The sequence below is a fragment of the Diadema antillarum genome, unplaced genomic scaffold (genome assembly GCF_040938485.1).
Source record: "Diadema antillarum isolate AM-2024a unplaced genomic scaffold, OU_Dant_1.0 scf00000196, whole genome shotgun sequence".
Classification (NCBI taxonomy): Eukaryota; Metazoa; Echinodermata; class Echinoidea; order Diadematoida; family Diadematidae; genus Diadema; species Diadema antillarum.
Genome location: NW_027271085.1, coordinates 2,001,133 through 2,014,422, shown reverse-complemented (window position 1 = coordinate 2,014,422; position 13,290 = coordinate 2,001,133). Strand labels below are relative to the sequence as shown.

Below are 13,290 nucleotides of genomic sequence, written 5' to 3'. Positions count from 1 at the left end.
GGAAAAAAAGCTCTTCTTAATTGAAGTTTGGAATGAGACTGCTTCTATATCATATAAGTATGTTGTATGCAAAAAAAAAATAAATAAAAAGAGAACATTCAGTTCCTAAGCAAACGCCACTGACATTAAAAATTAATGTAGTTTGCACAAACAAAATGGCTGTTGCATCACCAGAAATTATTGTTTTCAAGAGTTGAAGGCAATACAGTTTTCCCTTTCTCTAAGAAAAGAAGATTATTTTCATACGCATGCATATCAGATGCAAACACTGTGAGCATTAATAGTTTATATCTTTCATCAGTATGTAGAGCCTAACTTGGCGCTCAAAAAGCCACACCAGCGTTGAGATTATGCGAATATCAAAGTAGAATTACTACTGGAAACTTAATTTCCAGCATATCTTCCCTCATCCCCCCCCCCCCCCGGCAAACTAAAAAGATGCCATATTCATTTTCTCTTACCTTAAAAAAAAAAATGGAAAAAAAAAATGAAAAAGGGGACCTTTAGGTAAAAAGTGATATAATATACTCGTACGTGCTGTTATTCCAAAAAAAAAAAAAGACACTACTTTTATGGACTTCATTCGTGTGCGACGGAGTCATTTAAGCAGCAATAGAATATGTGGTTTTATTTTGAAATTCCTTTGAAAACAATTAAAGTAAAGTGTGTGTGTGTGTGTGTGTGTTTGCGTGTGTGCGTGTGTGTGATTATGTGTGTAAAAGGGGGGGGGGGGGAGGAGGTGGAGATATACATACCACCCCTTAAAGTTCTTTGGTTGCTACTCAATCACATACCCAGTCTCACCCCACTCCACCTACCCCCTCTTGATCCACATTTTCTGTATTTCAACGTCACTGCATAAATTCAACATAAGAATATTATTACAGTTTCAGGGGAAGCAAAGTTTACTCATGGCGAATGGATAATTTGATTCAAACGCACAAATGCACACTTGACCACACATACACAAACACACACACACACACAAGCACAAACACTCACATACATACACTTGCTGACAAACTGGACAAGAGACAATACTACTTGCATCGTAACGAATAAATTTGAGAACGATGAAATTATTGAAATCAAAGAGCTTCCTCCGCCTCTTCATCTTGATTTAGGGGGAACTAAGTTTATACACATTATTGATAATTTTCATATCTCACTCAAATGTTAAAAAAAATCACGCATCGATATACACATATCAAAGAGCAAGCAAAGGGAAAAAAAAATCAAATGTATTAAAGAGCATATCTCAACTATTTTTTCTGGACCTAGTTTAAGGTTATCTTTTAAAGGCATATTGCAATTTCGAATTTCAGGTTTCGATGCATTCAATTCCAACAAGATATCTAAAAACATAAGGCAAGCGAAGCGAAAAAAAATCCAAATGTATTAAACAGCATATCTCAACTATTTTTTCTGCACCTAGATTAATAAAGGTTATTTCTTTAAGTCATATTGCGGTTTCGAATTTCAGGGTTCGATGCATTCAATTTCAACAAGATATCTAAAAACATAAGGCACAGGGAAATTATATCAAAATTCACAATTTGCTTCTTAGGTGTCTTATGCCACTACGTCTAAGCTGCGGTTTAAGGAAACGATAGGGTGATAACCCTACCTGTACAATTACGGAGCAGTATGTAAGTCATTGCTCTATTCTAGCTAGACATCACGTCAACTGTGTGTATAAAGTTGCAGTTTAATAGTATGATTACATCAGCATAGTGTTTATTTCAATAGCATATTGAATGTTTTTTTTAGGGGGGGGGGGGAGTATCTATGTGAAAATCCATTTAGAGTAATTGCATTGGCTGATAAGTTCAGCCCAAACATTAAAAAAAAATCATGAATATTTTCTCCGTGCATACGGGATATCTAGGATTTTTCAACATCCTCGTCTTTAAAGTGTATATACAATAACAATAAATAAAAGAACATAATCATACATGCATACATACATGTATATACATAAATGAATAGTTGCTTTGGTGTTCATATAAAGTGAGAGTAGCAGTATTCCTTTGCGTCTGTTCTGAAGATCAATCTTATCATTTTCAAAAAGTGATCTGGTCATGTGACAGTGAAATGATTCAGATTATATCCTGTTATGATTTAGATATTACTTGTGCCTTGCAGTCGTGGTATCTGTGGATTGCGCAGTGAAAATATGATGACTCTCTATTATGTCATATCATAATATCAATGGTACACGAGAGCCTGATATACCAGGGAGTTTGACTTTGCAAGAAAATATTCAAGAGGGTTTAATGTTGAGATGTGAATTTTTCTTCAATTTGCCTCCCTCTTTAACACAAATAAAATTTGTTTGAGGTATGTCTCTTACATTACAGAAGAGCAGTTGCGATCTTACAAATTTCATATGTTCGAGGGACACAATAAAAAAAATCACACTTCAGATTGATATTGTAGACAGTGGAAATCACCGCTTCAATATTCTAATTGCTCTTTGCGGCAGTGATATTCCATTGGTTTCAAGATTGTTTCGTACCCAATATACTATTATCATGCGAAAATTGAGATATATTGTTACTAATGTAGACTAGGAAAAGATAGTTTATATTTGTGTATTGTCTGTGCTTTTTTCAAACACAGCTTTCAAAATGAATTTGATTCCCACAATAACTTAATCTAACATTCTTCCCACCCAGGCTTCTCTTGTTTTACTGTTTTTTAAATGAGTTTCATTATTTGTTAGTTCAACAAAATCAAAGTAAACCATGGTTTCAAATAACTCTTCCGTTACTTGAAGGAACGACAACAATAAAAAAACAACAAAATAGATTCAGTGATGGAATTGTCTCAGAAGAACAGTTATTGAGTCAAAACATCTATTTAGCCAATTCGTGCCTGATTTCAATAAATGTCGCCCATAAAGCAATGCTACTATTAATTTCAACTAGATATCATTCATTTTCCTTTTGTCGTTCACATTGTATCAAATGAATGCTTTTTATACACTAACATTTTTACAATTTTTACTTAGTTCGTGTCACATGACTATGAGCTGTTACTATGTTGTCTCTACAGTAATAGATTCAGGATATCCTGTTTCTCAATTGATCAATAATGCTGATATTTTTTGAATTCATTGCAAATAATTTTCAAAGAAATGTACCAGGTTTGATTTCGTTATTTATTGCATGGGAGTTACTTCCGCTCTGTTATACACTTCTATAGACTTTAAGGTTATGACATATAGGCAAACAGATAGCATGATAGCATGATAAACAATAGCATGCTTTTTCTTGTAAACTCAAAAATTTAAAACTCACTTGCTTCGCATACGTGTATACATTGTATGACATTCGTTGTTTATCAAACCCAATGTAAAGTATTGCGTGGAACCCAAGTCAATTGAAAACACTAATATCATGTAACAATATAACGACACTTTCAATGGTTACAATCAACAATGTAGACATAGATGTTGTAATTATTGGTGAAAAGCGCAACCTTTATCATGTTTTTAGTTATGCATAGAAGCATCATAGTAATCATGCTCATGATTAACTTGTACGGCACATGTATGGTAGTATTGTAAGCTATGTATTAATGTATTGTAGTAATGTAATGTAACTGAGGAGACTGCACTATACAAGTTCTCTTTTTAGCAGCCCCTCAATTTTCATTTCCACCAAGTCCTTTATGAAACAATTATGTATTACATGTTACAAGATATGTAATCTTTTGACGTTTGTATTATCTATGTATATTGATTGGAAATGAAAATAAAAACAAACATGAATGAATAAATGAATGATATTTTCATTCTGTGTCAAAAGTGGGAAGGCGTAAAAAACAAACAAGAAAGAACACAGATCTATGATACCAAGAAACAAAAGGCGGTTGTTGCAATGTAAATTGACATCGATGTATTTGAAAACAAATGAAACAATAACTGGAAAACTTAATTCTAAAATCAACACATGCGAGCTGCTTGAAAACATTAGTGACTATTTTTGTTTTTGTCTGTAAGGGGTTTAAGTCTTCACTTGTCTTCTGATGCAAACTAATGTCTCACGGACGAGACGGAAGCACTCCGATCTCTGTTTTTTGTCTTCATGTTGTGTTCATTCCCAATGGAACATGATTAGGTAAAGTGCATCTGCCAAGCAGTACTGATCGAAACAGCCCCCTCAACCGGTGGGGACTTCGAAAAAGTATTCTTCGCCAGTCTGCGAATGCAAAATGCTCGGTTTACTTCTCACGAGTATCAGTTTGGAAAAAAAAACAAACAAAAACGCTGTACACGAGTAGTTGAAAAGATCCATCCTTTGCCTTCAGTAATAATACTCCGGGTATTTGGTCCCATGACCTACTTTTTGAAACGTTGGACGTTTGTTAGGTCTGAGAGGACGAAAGAGCACCAAACTACACTACATCTTTAGTGCTTTGTTTTAGGACAAGGCAGAAAGAAATACTAAATCTCCCGTTGTAAGACTAAGTAAACCAGGTCTGCAAGACCGTTTCATTTGTAATTCGATGTCTTTATCTCTATCTGTCTTATATATATATATATATATATATATATATATATATATATATATATTATATATGTTGATAAGGTAGTCCACGTGTTGGCAAGATAAAAAGATAAGTAACAAAGCTGCAACAAAGTTCATGCTGTATTCACCAACGGTTTATTTCTTCACACAAATTTTCGGGCGTCTCGCCGCCCTTTCTCAAGTGTTGATACTGAGAGAACAATAACAAAATTAAGCCATAACAATATATTGCAACCGTGTTACTAAGGATGCGCGCTTTAACGCATCCATGCTAGGCATCCTAACACCCAGCGCGCATCCTGGCAACAGTACAATGTTACGTCATAATGAAATTACAATGAGTATAAAGCATACATGAAAAAACTTGGCACGACTGATACAGAAGTAATTCCTCTGAATACGCAGCTGCGGTGGTAATGTAAAAGCAGTGCATTATTTCTTTCAAAATTCAACATACACATAAATTAACTTTAATTCTAGTGTATAGATAATCTTTACATAATCTGAAATTATCATGATCAATATAAACATTCGATTTTTTTAAATCAAACTGAATCGTCACACTGATGGTTATGCAAAATATGTGCAAGCAGTTTACCATTCCTTTCAAACTTCAGCATACACATATATTAACTTCCAAATTCTGGTGAGTAGATAGTCTTTAAATAATCTGAGACTATAGCATGAATATGAAATACGTGAAAAATCATATTTTTCTTCTTTTGATTAAATAGATACGTCACAATACGTCTCGGAGTGGAAAAAAGACTGGTTCCAAGAAATGGTTAAAAGGAGCGTCAGCATTATATCACTCAAGCAATATAATGATAAGATCTATTGCAGCGGGGTAAACGGGAGAACATACAACAATAAGCGGCGCACCTACTTGTAAAAAGTGTAGTTCGTGAGCCATGATAGATCTATGTTCATGCCCTGTCCCTGGGAGCTTCGTGTGCGGATGATTGTTTTTAGTTCTTTCACGTGTCTTTCTTCAAATGCTTCCATGTCCTTGTATAAAATGCAACATTGCAGATCTGTTAGTGTGTGATTTGGTTTGTTGAAGTGTTGTGCGACTGGATGTTGTGTTTGACTTCTAATGATTGTGCTTTTGTGATTGTTGAAACGTTGTCTAAAATTTGTTGTTTCTCCGATGTAGACAGCCAGGGGACATTGCTTGCATGTAAGGCTGTATACTACATTCTTGCTGTTGCAGTCCCCTGACGTCGGATGGAGGGTGTGGTCGGAGCCAAGTGTGATATCTGTATCTGTGATTAGGTGAGCGCATATTTGACATCGTTTGTTTCCACATTTATGATTTCCAGTAGGATTGATTGTTCTGTTGACTCGAGATCGTGTAAGCAAACTCTTCAGGTTGCGTGGCTGTCGTTGTGCATGTAAGGGACGTGCTGTTAACTCGGGAGCTACCGATTGGACTTGTTTGAGAGTAGGCCATTCTTTCCTCACTTCCTTCATGAACTGTTGTGATGTGGGATGATATGTTGTTACAAAGACTTTGCGTGTGTGTGAGTCTTTGGGTTTCAGATTATCATGATGTAGTAAGGATGAGCGTCTTTTTGCTATCGCGCGGTCCCTACCTGCTTGCACAATGTCTAACGGGTACCCCGCTGCAACGAATTTTTGCCCCAGCTTCAAAGACGCATCCAGAAATTCCTTGTGATCAGAAATGATTCGTCTGTAGCGGAGCATTTGACTGTACACAATTGACCTCTTAATATGATTAGGATGGAAGCTGTTGTACTTAAGATACGTCTGTCTGTCTGTAGGTTTGTGGTAAACAGACGTGTTCAGCTTCCCTCCTTCTTTGCGGATAGTCACATCAAGAAAGTGTACTTCTGACCTAGAGCTGTCCATAGTAAATTTGATGTCGGGATGAACCATGTTGAGCTTGGAGTGGAACTCCGACAGCTGTTCGTCAGAATGGGGCCAAATGAGAAAAATGTCGTCAATGTAGCGGACGAACATGCTAGGTTTTAGAGTTTCTTTCGAGAGGAATTCTTCCTCGAGTACGGCCATAAAAATACTGGCATACGCTGGCGCAAATTTAGTACCCATGGCAGTACCCTGAGTTTGTAGAAAGCATTCATCATCAAATGTGAAGTAATTATGTTTCAAGATGAACTGGGCAAGACGACAAATGTCTTCTATGGGCATGTCAGTAGAAGGGTCGTGTTTGGTCAAAAATCTACGCAATGCATCAACCCCATCGGAGTGAGGAATGTTCGTGTACAGACTGACGACATCCAAAGTGACTAGAGTGCAATTTGGAGGAAGCTGAATGTTGTCGAGTCTATTAAGAAAATCATTGGTATCTTTTACATAGCTCTCGACGTTATGTAAGACCCCTTGTAGATACTTGTCAATGAAAGCTGACATCGGTTCAGTAAGTGAACCTACACTGGAAACAATTGGCCGTCCAGGCGGAATGATCTTATGTTCTCTCGATAACTCAGTAATTTCGGAAGTTTCCAAATCTTCAGCATTTTTGTCAGTGGCATTTGCTACCATCGTCGGAAGTTTATGGATCTTAGGTAATGTGTAAAATCTACTAGTTACCGGCTTACTTGGTACAAGTTGTTTCGCTTCTCTCTTATCGATGTGTTTCAGGTTATTACAAAGAGTCTCAGCTTCCTTCGTGAACAAGCTCGTAGGGTCACTGTCAAGCTTCTTGTAGAATCTAGTGTCGGACAGTTGTCTTTCCGCCTCGTTGATGTAGTCCGCTGTATCCTGGATGGTGACGGCTCCCCCTTTGTCAGCAGGCTTAATCGTGATGTCAGCGTTGTCACGCAGGGATCGGATGGCGTCTTGCTGCTTCCGTGATATGTTCGATGAGGGTTCCCGTTCAGTCTCCTTCAGCAGCTTGTCGAGGTGTCTCTCCACATTGCTCACAAACGAGTCGATGAAGGGGTTTCTTCCGCTGGGGACAGCAGGGCGTCGCTTTTGATAGACTAGTTTCCTCGTCGGCCTAGGTTGCGACGCTTCTTCTTCCTCTGCCACTGCCTCTGATTCTGGGCACCTGTTTGCCGCGCGGAGTTCGGTTCGGCGGATTTTTTGCGTGAACTGGAAAGTGTCGGCACACAGTTGCACTTTATCGAGTTGCCTGTTAGGGCAGAAAGACATACCGAGACCAAGTACGCTCTCCTCCCCTTCAGACAGAGTGTAACTCGATAAGTTAACAATAGGCCTATTATTCCTCTCACTGTCACTAGCAGGAGATCTAGTACCTGTACCAGCAAGGAATGTTGACTCCTCGCGTAGTTTCTCCAGCTTTTTTCTTTTGCGGGCCATGCATATTCTCAGGTGGTTATTGTAATGCGAGTCTATTTGTGTAATGACTCTTGTCGCGTCAGAGTTCTCGCTACGGAGGATGTTGATGAGTAGTTCTTTCTGCTTTCGTGATGTCTCCGTCAAACGCTTTTTCCTCTCGTAGGAATCTTTGAGAGCGGCGTTTCTCAGAAGAGCTGAGGCCTTGTTGACGATGTTGGTAGCGCGCTGGCTGTTGTACGTTGATCGCATTGGGTTCTTCAGACGAAATCCTTTCGGTATCAGGCCAAGTTTCTTCGTTGTAGGAAGGAAAAATATATCCGAATGTGTCTGGGCTAGTTTTGTCACAGTTCTCTCGGTTTTCCTTCGAGCGTGGAGGCAATTCGCATGTAGAATTTACTTTGGAATTTACCTTATCAACATGAATACATACATTTAAAAGATAACATTACACGACGCATATGCCCTGCATACTCTGTCTTACAAAATAATCGAAAGTAAATAAACGCATTATGAACAGGACAGTATTCGATGTATAAGACGTGCAGAATAAAATCACTTCAAAAAAGTTCAAAAGGTAGCGGTGAAAATAACAGTTGTAAATTATCTAAATGATGATTGTTTATTCATTCAAGATATGTCATGTTACAAGAAGCGATACTTACTTAAAGAAAATAAAAAGGGGTATTCGAATGAATTGATTTTAGAATCGTGCATTTCTGGACAGTGTAATAACAGCAAAACAGGAGACTGCAATCGTGAGCAGCAGCTTCGCATGGATCGAGGCCTCGGGGTAAAAATTCGAAATTTAAATTCGACTTACATAACCGTATAACGGACATGTTTACGAAATAGAATCAATAATCGACACCAAAATATCGTAGTAACGTGTAATGTGTCTGTGTGTATCTGAATGTGTATTCACAATGCACTATCCAGTGACGAATATCTCAACAATCCGCTTGAAAATGAACGGTTCTTTCTCTTCCACACACCACAAGGTGAAAGGAAGTGAGTACAGAAACAGCGGATGCGATTGGAGTGGATTGAAAACGCACACTTCAGGCTCCTGAAAAAAAAAAATTCATACACAACACCAACGACTTGGTCGCGGTTGCGGCCGGGGAATTTCCTCGCCGAAGCGTATGCATAAATGGTTCGATACCACAAGAGCTTGTAGTAGTGTAATATGGAATTGTTGCGATGGGTACCTCTTTACGTTCGTGAGTACGATATGTGCACATGTCGGTGCAGCACAACGATGTTACTCCTATCTCTCTGCTGTTCCTGTTCAATCAAATGTCTCACAGACAATGTTAGGTACGTATATTCTATGCCGTTTTTTTTATTGAGCATTTGATAATATTAGGACATGCCTGCATGTTTCCATATCTTTTTTCTTTCCATTTCACCCTTAAAAAAAACCCAAAAAACATTGGTCATTAAAAAAGCATTAGTCATTCCAGCGATCATCAATTTTCCAGAAACTTAGATATTTCATTAGTTCACATCTTGTACCAATGAAAAATCTACTGATCTGTACAGTTTTTTTGAGATATTTCTTTGTTGATAATTGTTATTCTGTCACCATTGATTCCAGTAAAGAACATACGAAAGGGAATATGAAACGGAAAGTCAAAAAGGGGCAAATAAGGGATTCCTAATTTCGCGACAGAAGTTTCACAATACTATAAAGTACTAGTGATGCATTAATGTGTTTTTACGTGTTCTAACGCTCTGACTGCCGGTAGTTAGAACTAGGATGGAAGTTTTTTTTTTTGTTATATTTAATTCACTCAGTTTTCCACAAGAAACAGGAAGAGTCCTATATAAGTGTCGATACAAAATGAAATTTAATGATACATTACCGCCAAGTTAATAATGAAGTTATGATTATGTCATAGCTCTAAAATGGCATATTTGAAAATATGGAATCTAAGATAATGGTTATAGCAATAAAACACGATAATAGTGATTATGTCACTAGGCCTGATTTCCAAAATAGTGAGGAAACCAGGAATGTTCAATATCTGATTTCTGCCTTGGAAACAATGTGTTTTCGTTAATGGCTTTACCCTCTTTTCACATTTTTGTTACTTTGTTGGTTTTACCCACAGGCTGGCTTCCCGACACAACGACTTATGGGATTTCGAACGAACCTCTTAAAAATATGCAAAAATGATCTCTTGGCTTATCCTGTTTTTGAGCGCGTTTGCTTCGACTGCAGCAGCAGTGTCAACTGAGATTTCCATACCAGTAGAGCTGCGGCAAGAACTTCAGTTTACTTACAACAAATCGTGTCGGATTGCTCATTACACGCTCTACCATAACAATTCCAAAATACACGAAGGGAAGGTAAAGGAGGGGGAACATATCATCCGTCTTCAAGATAATCAATGGGTTCATAGTTTGAAGGATTCAGTTTCGACAAAGCTGACACTCGCCTTGGCGCCGGTATCCCTAGCCCATCGTGGGAAGTACAACTGTTTCTTCACTTGCATATCTTCGCCTGGGAACCAAAATGTGTCCCAATTCTACGACTTAAATGTGCAGTTTCCTCCTGGATCAGCTCAGTGTAGCTGGGTAGAATCTCTAAGCAATAGTTCACCTTATGCTTTTTTGGAGTGCAATGCGACAGTGGGAAACCCAGCGGGACATGTAGCATGTAATTCGCAAAATACAGCATACTTTCCACTCGATGAAAGTCGGAGTAGGGATACAATAACTTCTTTATTTTGTGTCCCGAAGAATTTGACGGTTGGTTGCTGTTCAGCTAACGACATTAAGAATAGGCCGAGGCGTCACTGCCAGGAATCAGTGGCAAAATTCGTTGAAACCTCAAATCAATCCAGCTCGACACACGAACACAGTGTAACAGGTGGAAGGCACTTACAGGAAGGTCAGGGAAAGGACCAGGCTCCTCCAGTGTCTCACAATATCGAGCCTCAAGCACGCAGCTCAGCTGGAACGCACAGAGACGACAGCCCTCTGAGTGCAATCACTGGAGTCGCCGTTCTACTTGCGTTCTTTCCATCATACTATTGGTAATTTTGAAAAGTGCATAACACTTCAAAATCTGACTGCTCTTTTACTTGATGCACTTGTTTTTAATATCCGAAATACTCTCAAGAAAAGTCCATACCTGCTAACTGTCCATTAACTATTCGAAGGAAAGTGACTGTTAACCTCCCAATTATCAAGGCTCTGTCTTTGAGGAATGCACCAAATTTACTTCACCGCTTTAAAAAGCCAACTGATGCTAAATTTGAGAGATCGGAGCTATGCACCTTTCAACTCCACCCTGATGGAATGAGAATTCTGCCTGGTAAGTTGGCCTACCATTTTCACAGCCATTTGGTAACCTTCAGGCACATACACACACACACACACACACACACATATATATATATATATATATATATATATATATATGTGACCGTGCACCTCAAAACAAACATAAAGTCGCACACACTGATTTTGCGTGAGGACTGAAAATAAGTGAAATGGGTCAACCTAGCCGAACTTGACTTTTTCATATTTTCTGAAAGAGCGGGTCTTCTTTTACATTATGTTAAATTTGGTATCATAAAACAGGCAGAAAAGTGTTTTTTTTAGCAGTTTATCTCGAACATTTTTGATAAAATAGTGTGATTAGGTGTGTCTTTAGAATCCCTTTTCATTTCTGAAAAACCTTGTCCACACTCTTCACTTTCAACTCTAATAACTTTTGAAAGGATAGTGCAACTGCTTTGAAAGTTGGCATTAATTATGGACATAATGTGTTAATGAGGCATGTTTAATTTCAGTCTAATTTGATAATCCCTTCATTGTTGTTACTCTGGTGGTTTACTTCCTGTTTTTTGTCCCATTCATCGCACAGCCAGCACAGTTTGGTAAAGATTAAACGCTTCAGAGCCTCTTTTCTCAGTTCACACTTTTCCTGAGTTTGTGCTTTCTTTCCAATATTTAGATAGGTTAGGAAAGACCATTTGATTTGAGTTATACATCATTTTAAAGCTTAAAGTCTGCTCTTTCAGCATATGGTCTTAACTAAAGATTCGTGTCTGGCGACTTTTTGTTTGTTTTGAGGTGCAGGGTCATATATATATATATATATATATATATATATATGCATGTATATATGCATGTTGCATGAAGCATTTAAAACAGACAGGCATGAATCGCCCGATCCTTCATTTTGTCAATAAGCCTGCAGAAATATGCATATTAAATAGAAAGCTTCTTCCTGATTAGTTAATGGATTTCGCCTTTTGTCTCATTCACCAAAGGCTATTTTTTTTCTTTCTGTTATCACTGATTTGTTTGGCATCACAATTGTAATAGTAACATTCTCCCTTTCATAGGACATGTATTGGATTATCTTAGACACTTTGGTAGTTTTTTTTTTAATTCCCTCAAAAAAGAAATATGTAAACAGAAAATGTGCCAGGGAAAGTCACGTTCAATCAGCGGCTGCGTGACTACTGACCCACCACTCTCCCCGCTTCACTTATCGATACTGCAGAACTTAGCAAAGACACTTCCTTGGTGAAAATCAAAACAGTGTCATAAAAGTCTAACCTCAAAAAGAGAAATTGGCGCATAGAACGAAAACTTCGAACTTAAAATATACTCACTCGAATCCACAAATCAGTCGACGCGATTCATTGATGTCCTTACTAGGTCTACTGAAAAGTAAACAAGCACCATGCCTATATCAAGAGTATCTCAAGAATCCTAATCAATGCATTTTTAGTTATTGATATCCAAGCTTATCTCTACTGCAATCTCATTAACCTTAACAGTTCCTTGTGATTCTTTGTTTATTTGTCTTACACTAGCACACAGAAAACAAAGTCAACAACATAGTTTACGAATCCTCCGTTCGTCCCTGGACACTTGCATCTGGGTACACTCGGACTACGCTATAGAGCACCCAGTGTTGGGATCTCATGACAATTTCGTTGATCTGGATCCTGGCAATCAGGATTACTTGTCGTACGCTGATTGTGCATCCTCATTGTGGAATGAATTATAAGACAATTGGAGAAGGAGTTCCTGTGATCAGGATGCTTCCGAACCTGGTCCATCCCGCTGGCTTGTCTCACTAGAAGATCTGTAATGTGGTCAAAATATGATGACATCCATTGCAGGTGCTACTTTCCTGCTCTTGGTCGTTGTAAATCATGTGACCTGCAGTAGGATTACTCGAAAAGCGTATGTAGGATTACTCGAAAAGCGTATGTAGGAAATGACCTTGAGCTTCCGTGCAAAGCCAGGAACACACCTAACGTATTCTTTTCCATCTATCGCTCGCTGAGTGAGCCTATCTATTACAATGGATCGATTGTCTTTCCTTGCAACGAAACATGCCCATATGAGAAACATGAAACTGTTGCCGGCGATTACGTGATTTTAATGTTTACGATCAAGAACGTGGCAGCAACAGATTCCGGAACGTACAACTGTGACG

General features: G+C 38.2%; 1 long non-coding RNA gene across 1 annotated transcript; it reads left to right on the top strand.

Annotated features, from left to right (window-relative positions):
• The first annotated feature begins 9,030 nt into the window (after positions 1 to 9,030).
• LOC139723607 (uncharacterized) lies at positions 9,031 to 13,058 on the top strand. The gene is made up of 3 exons (XR_011710369.1): positions 9,031 to 9,137; positions 9,935 to 11,142; positions 12,659 to 13,058. It is a non-coding gene; the product is annotated as an uncharacterized lncRNA (long non-coding RNA).
• Positions 13,059 to 13,290: the final 232 nt, after the last annotated feature.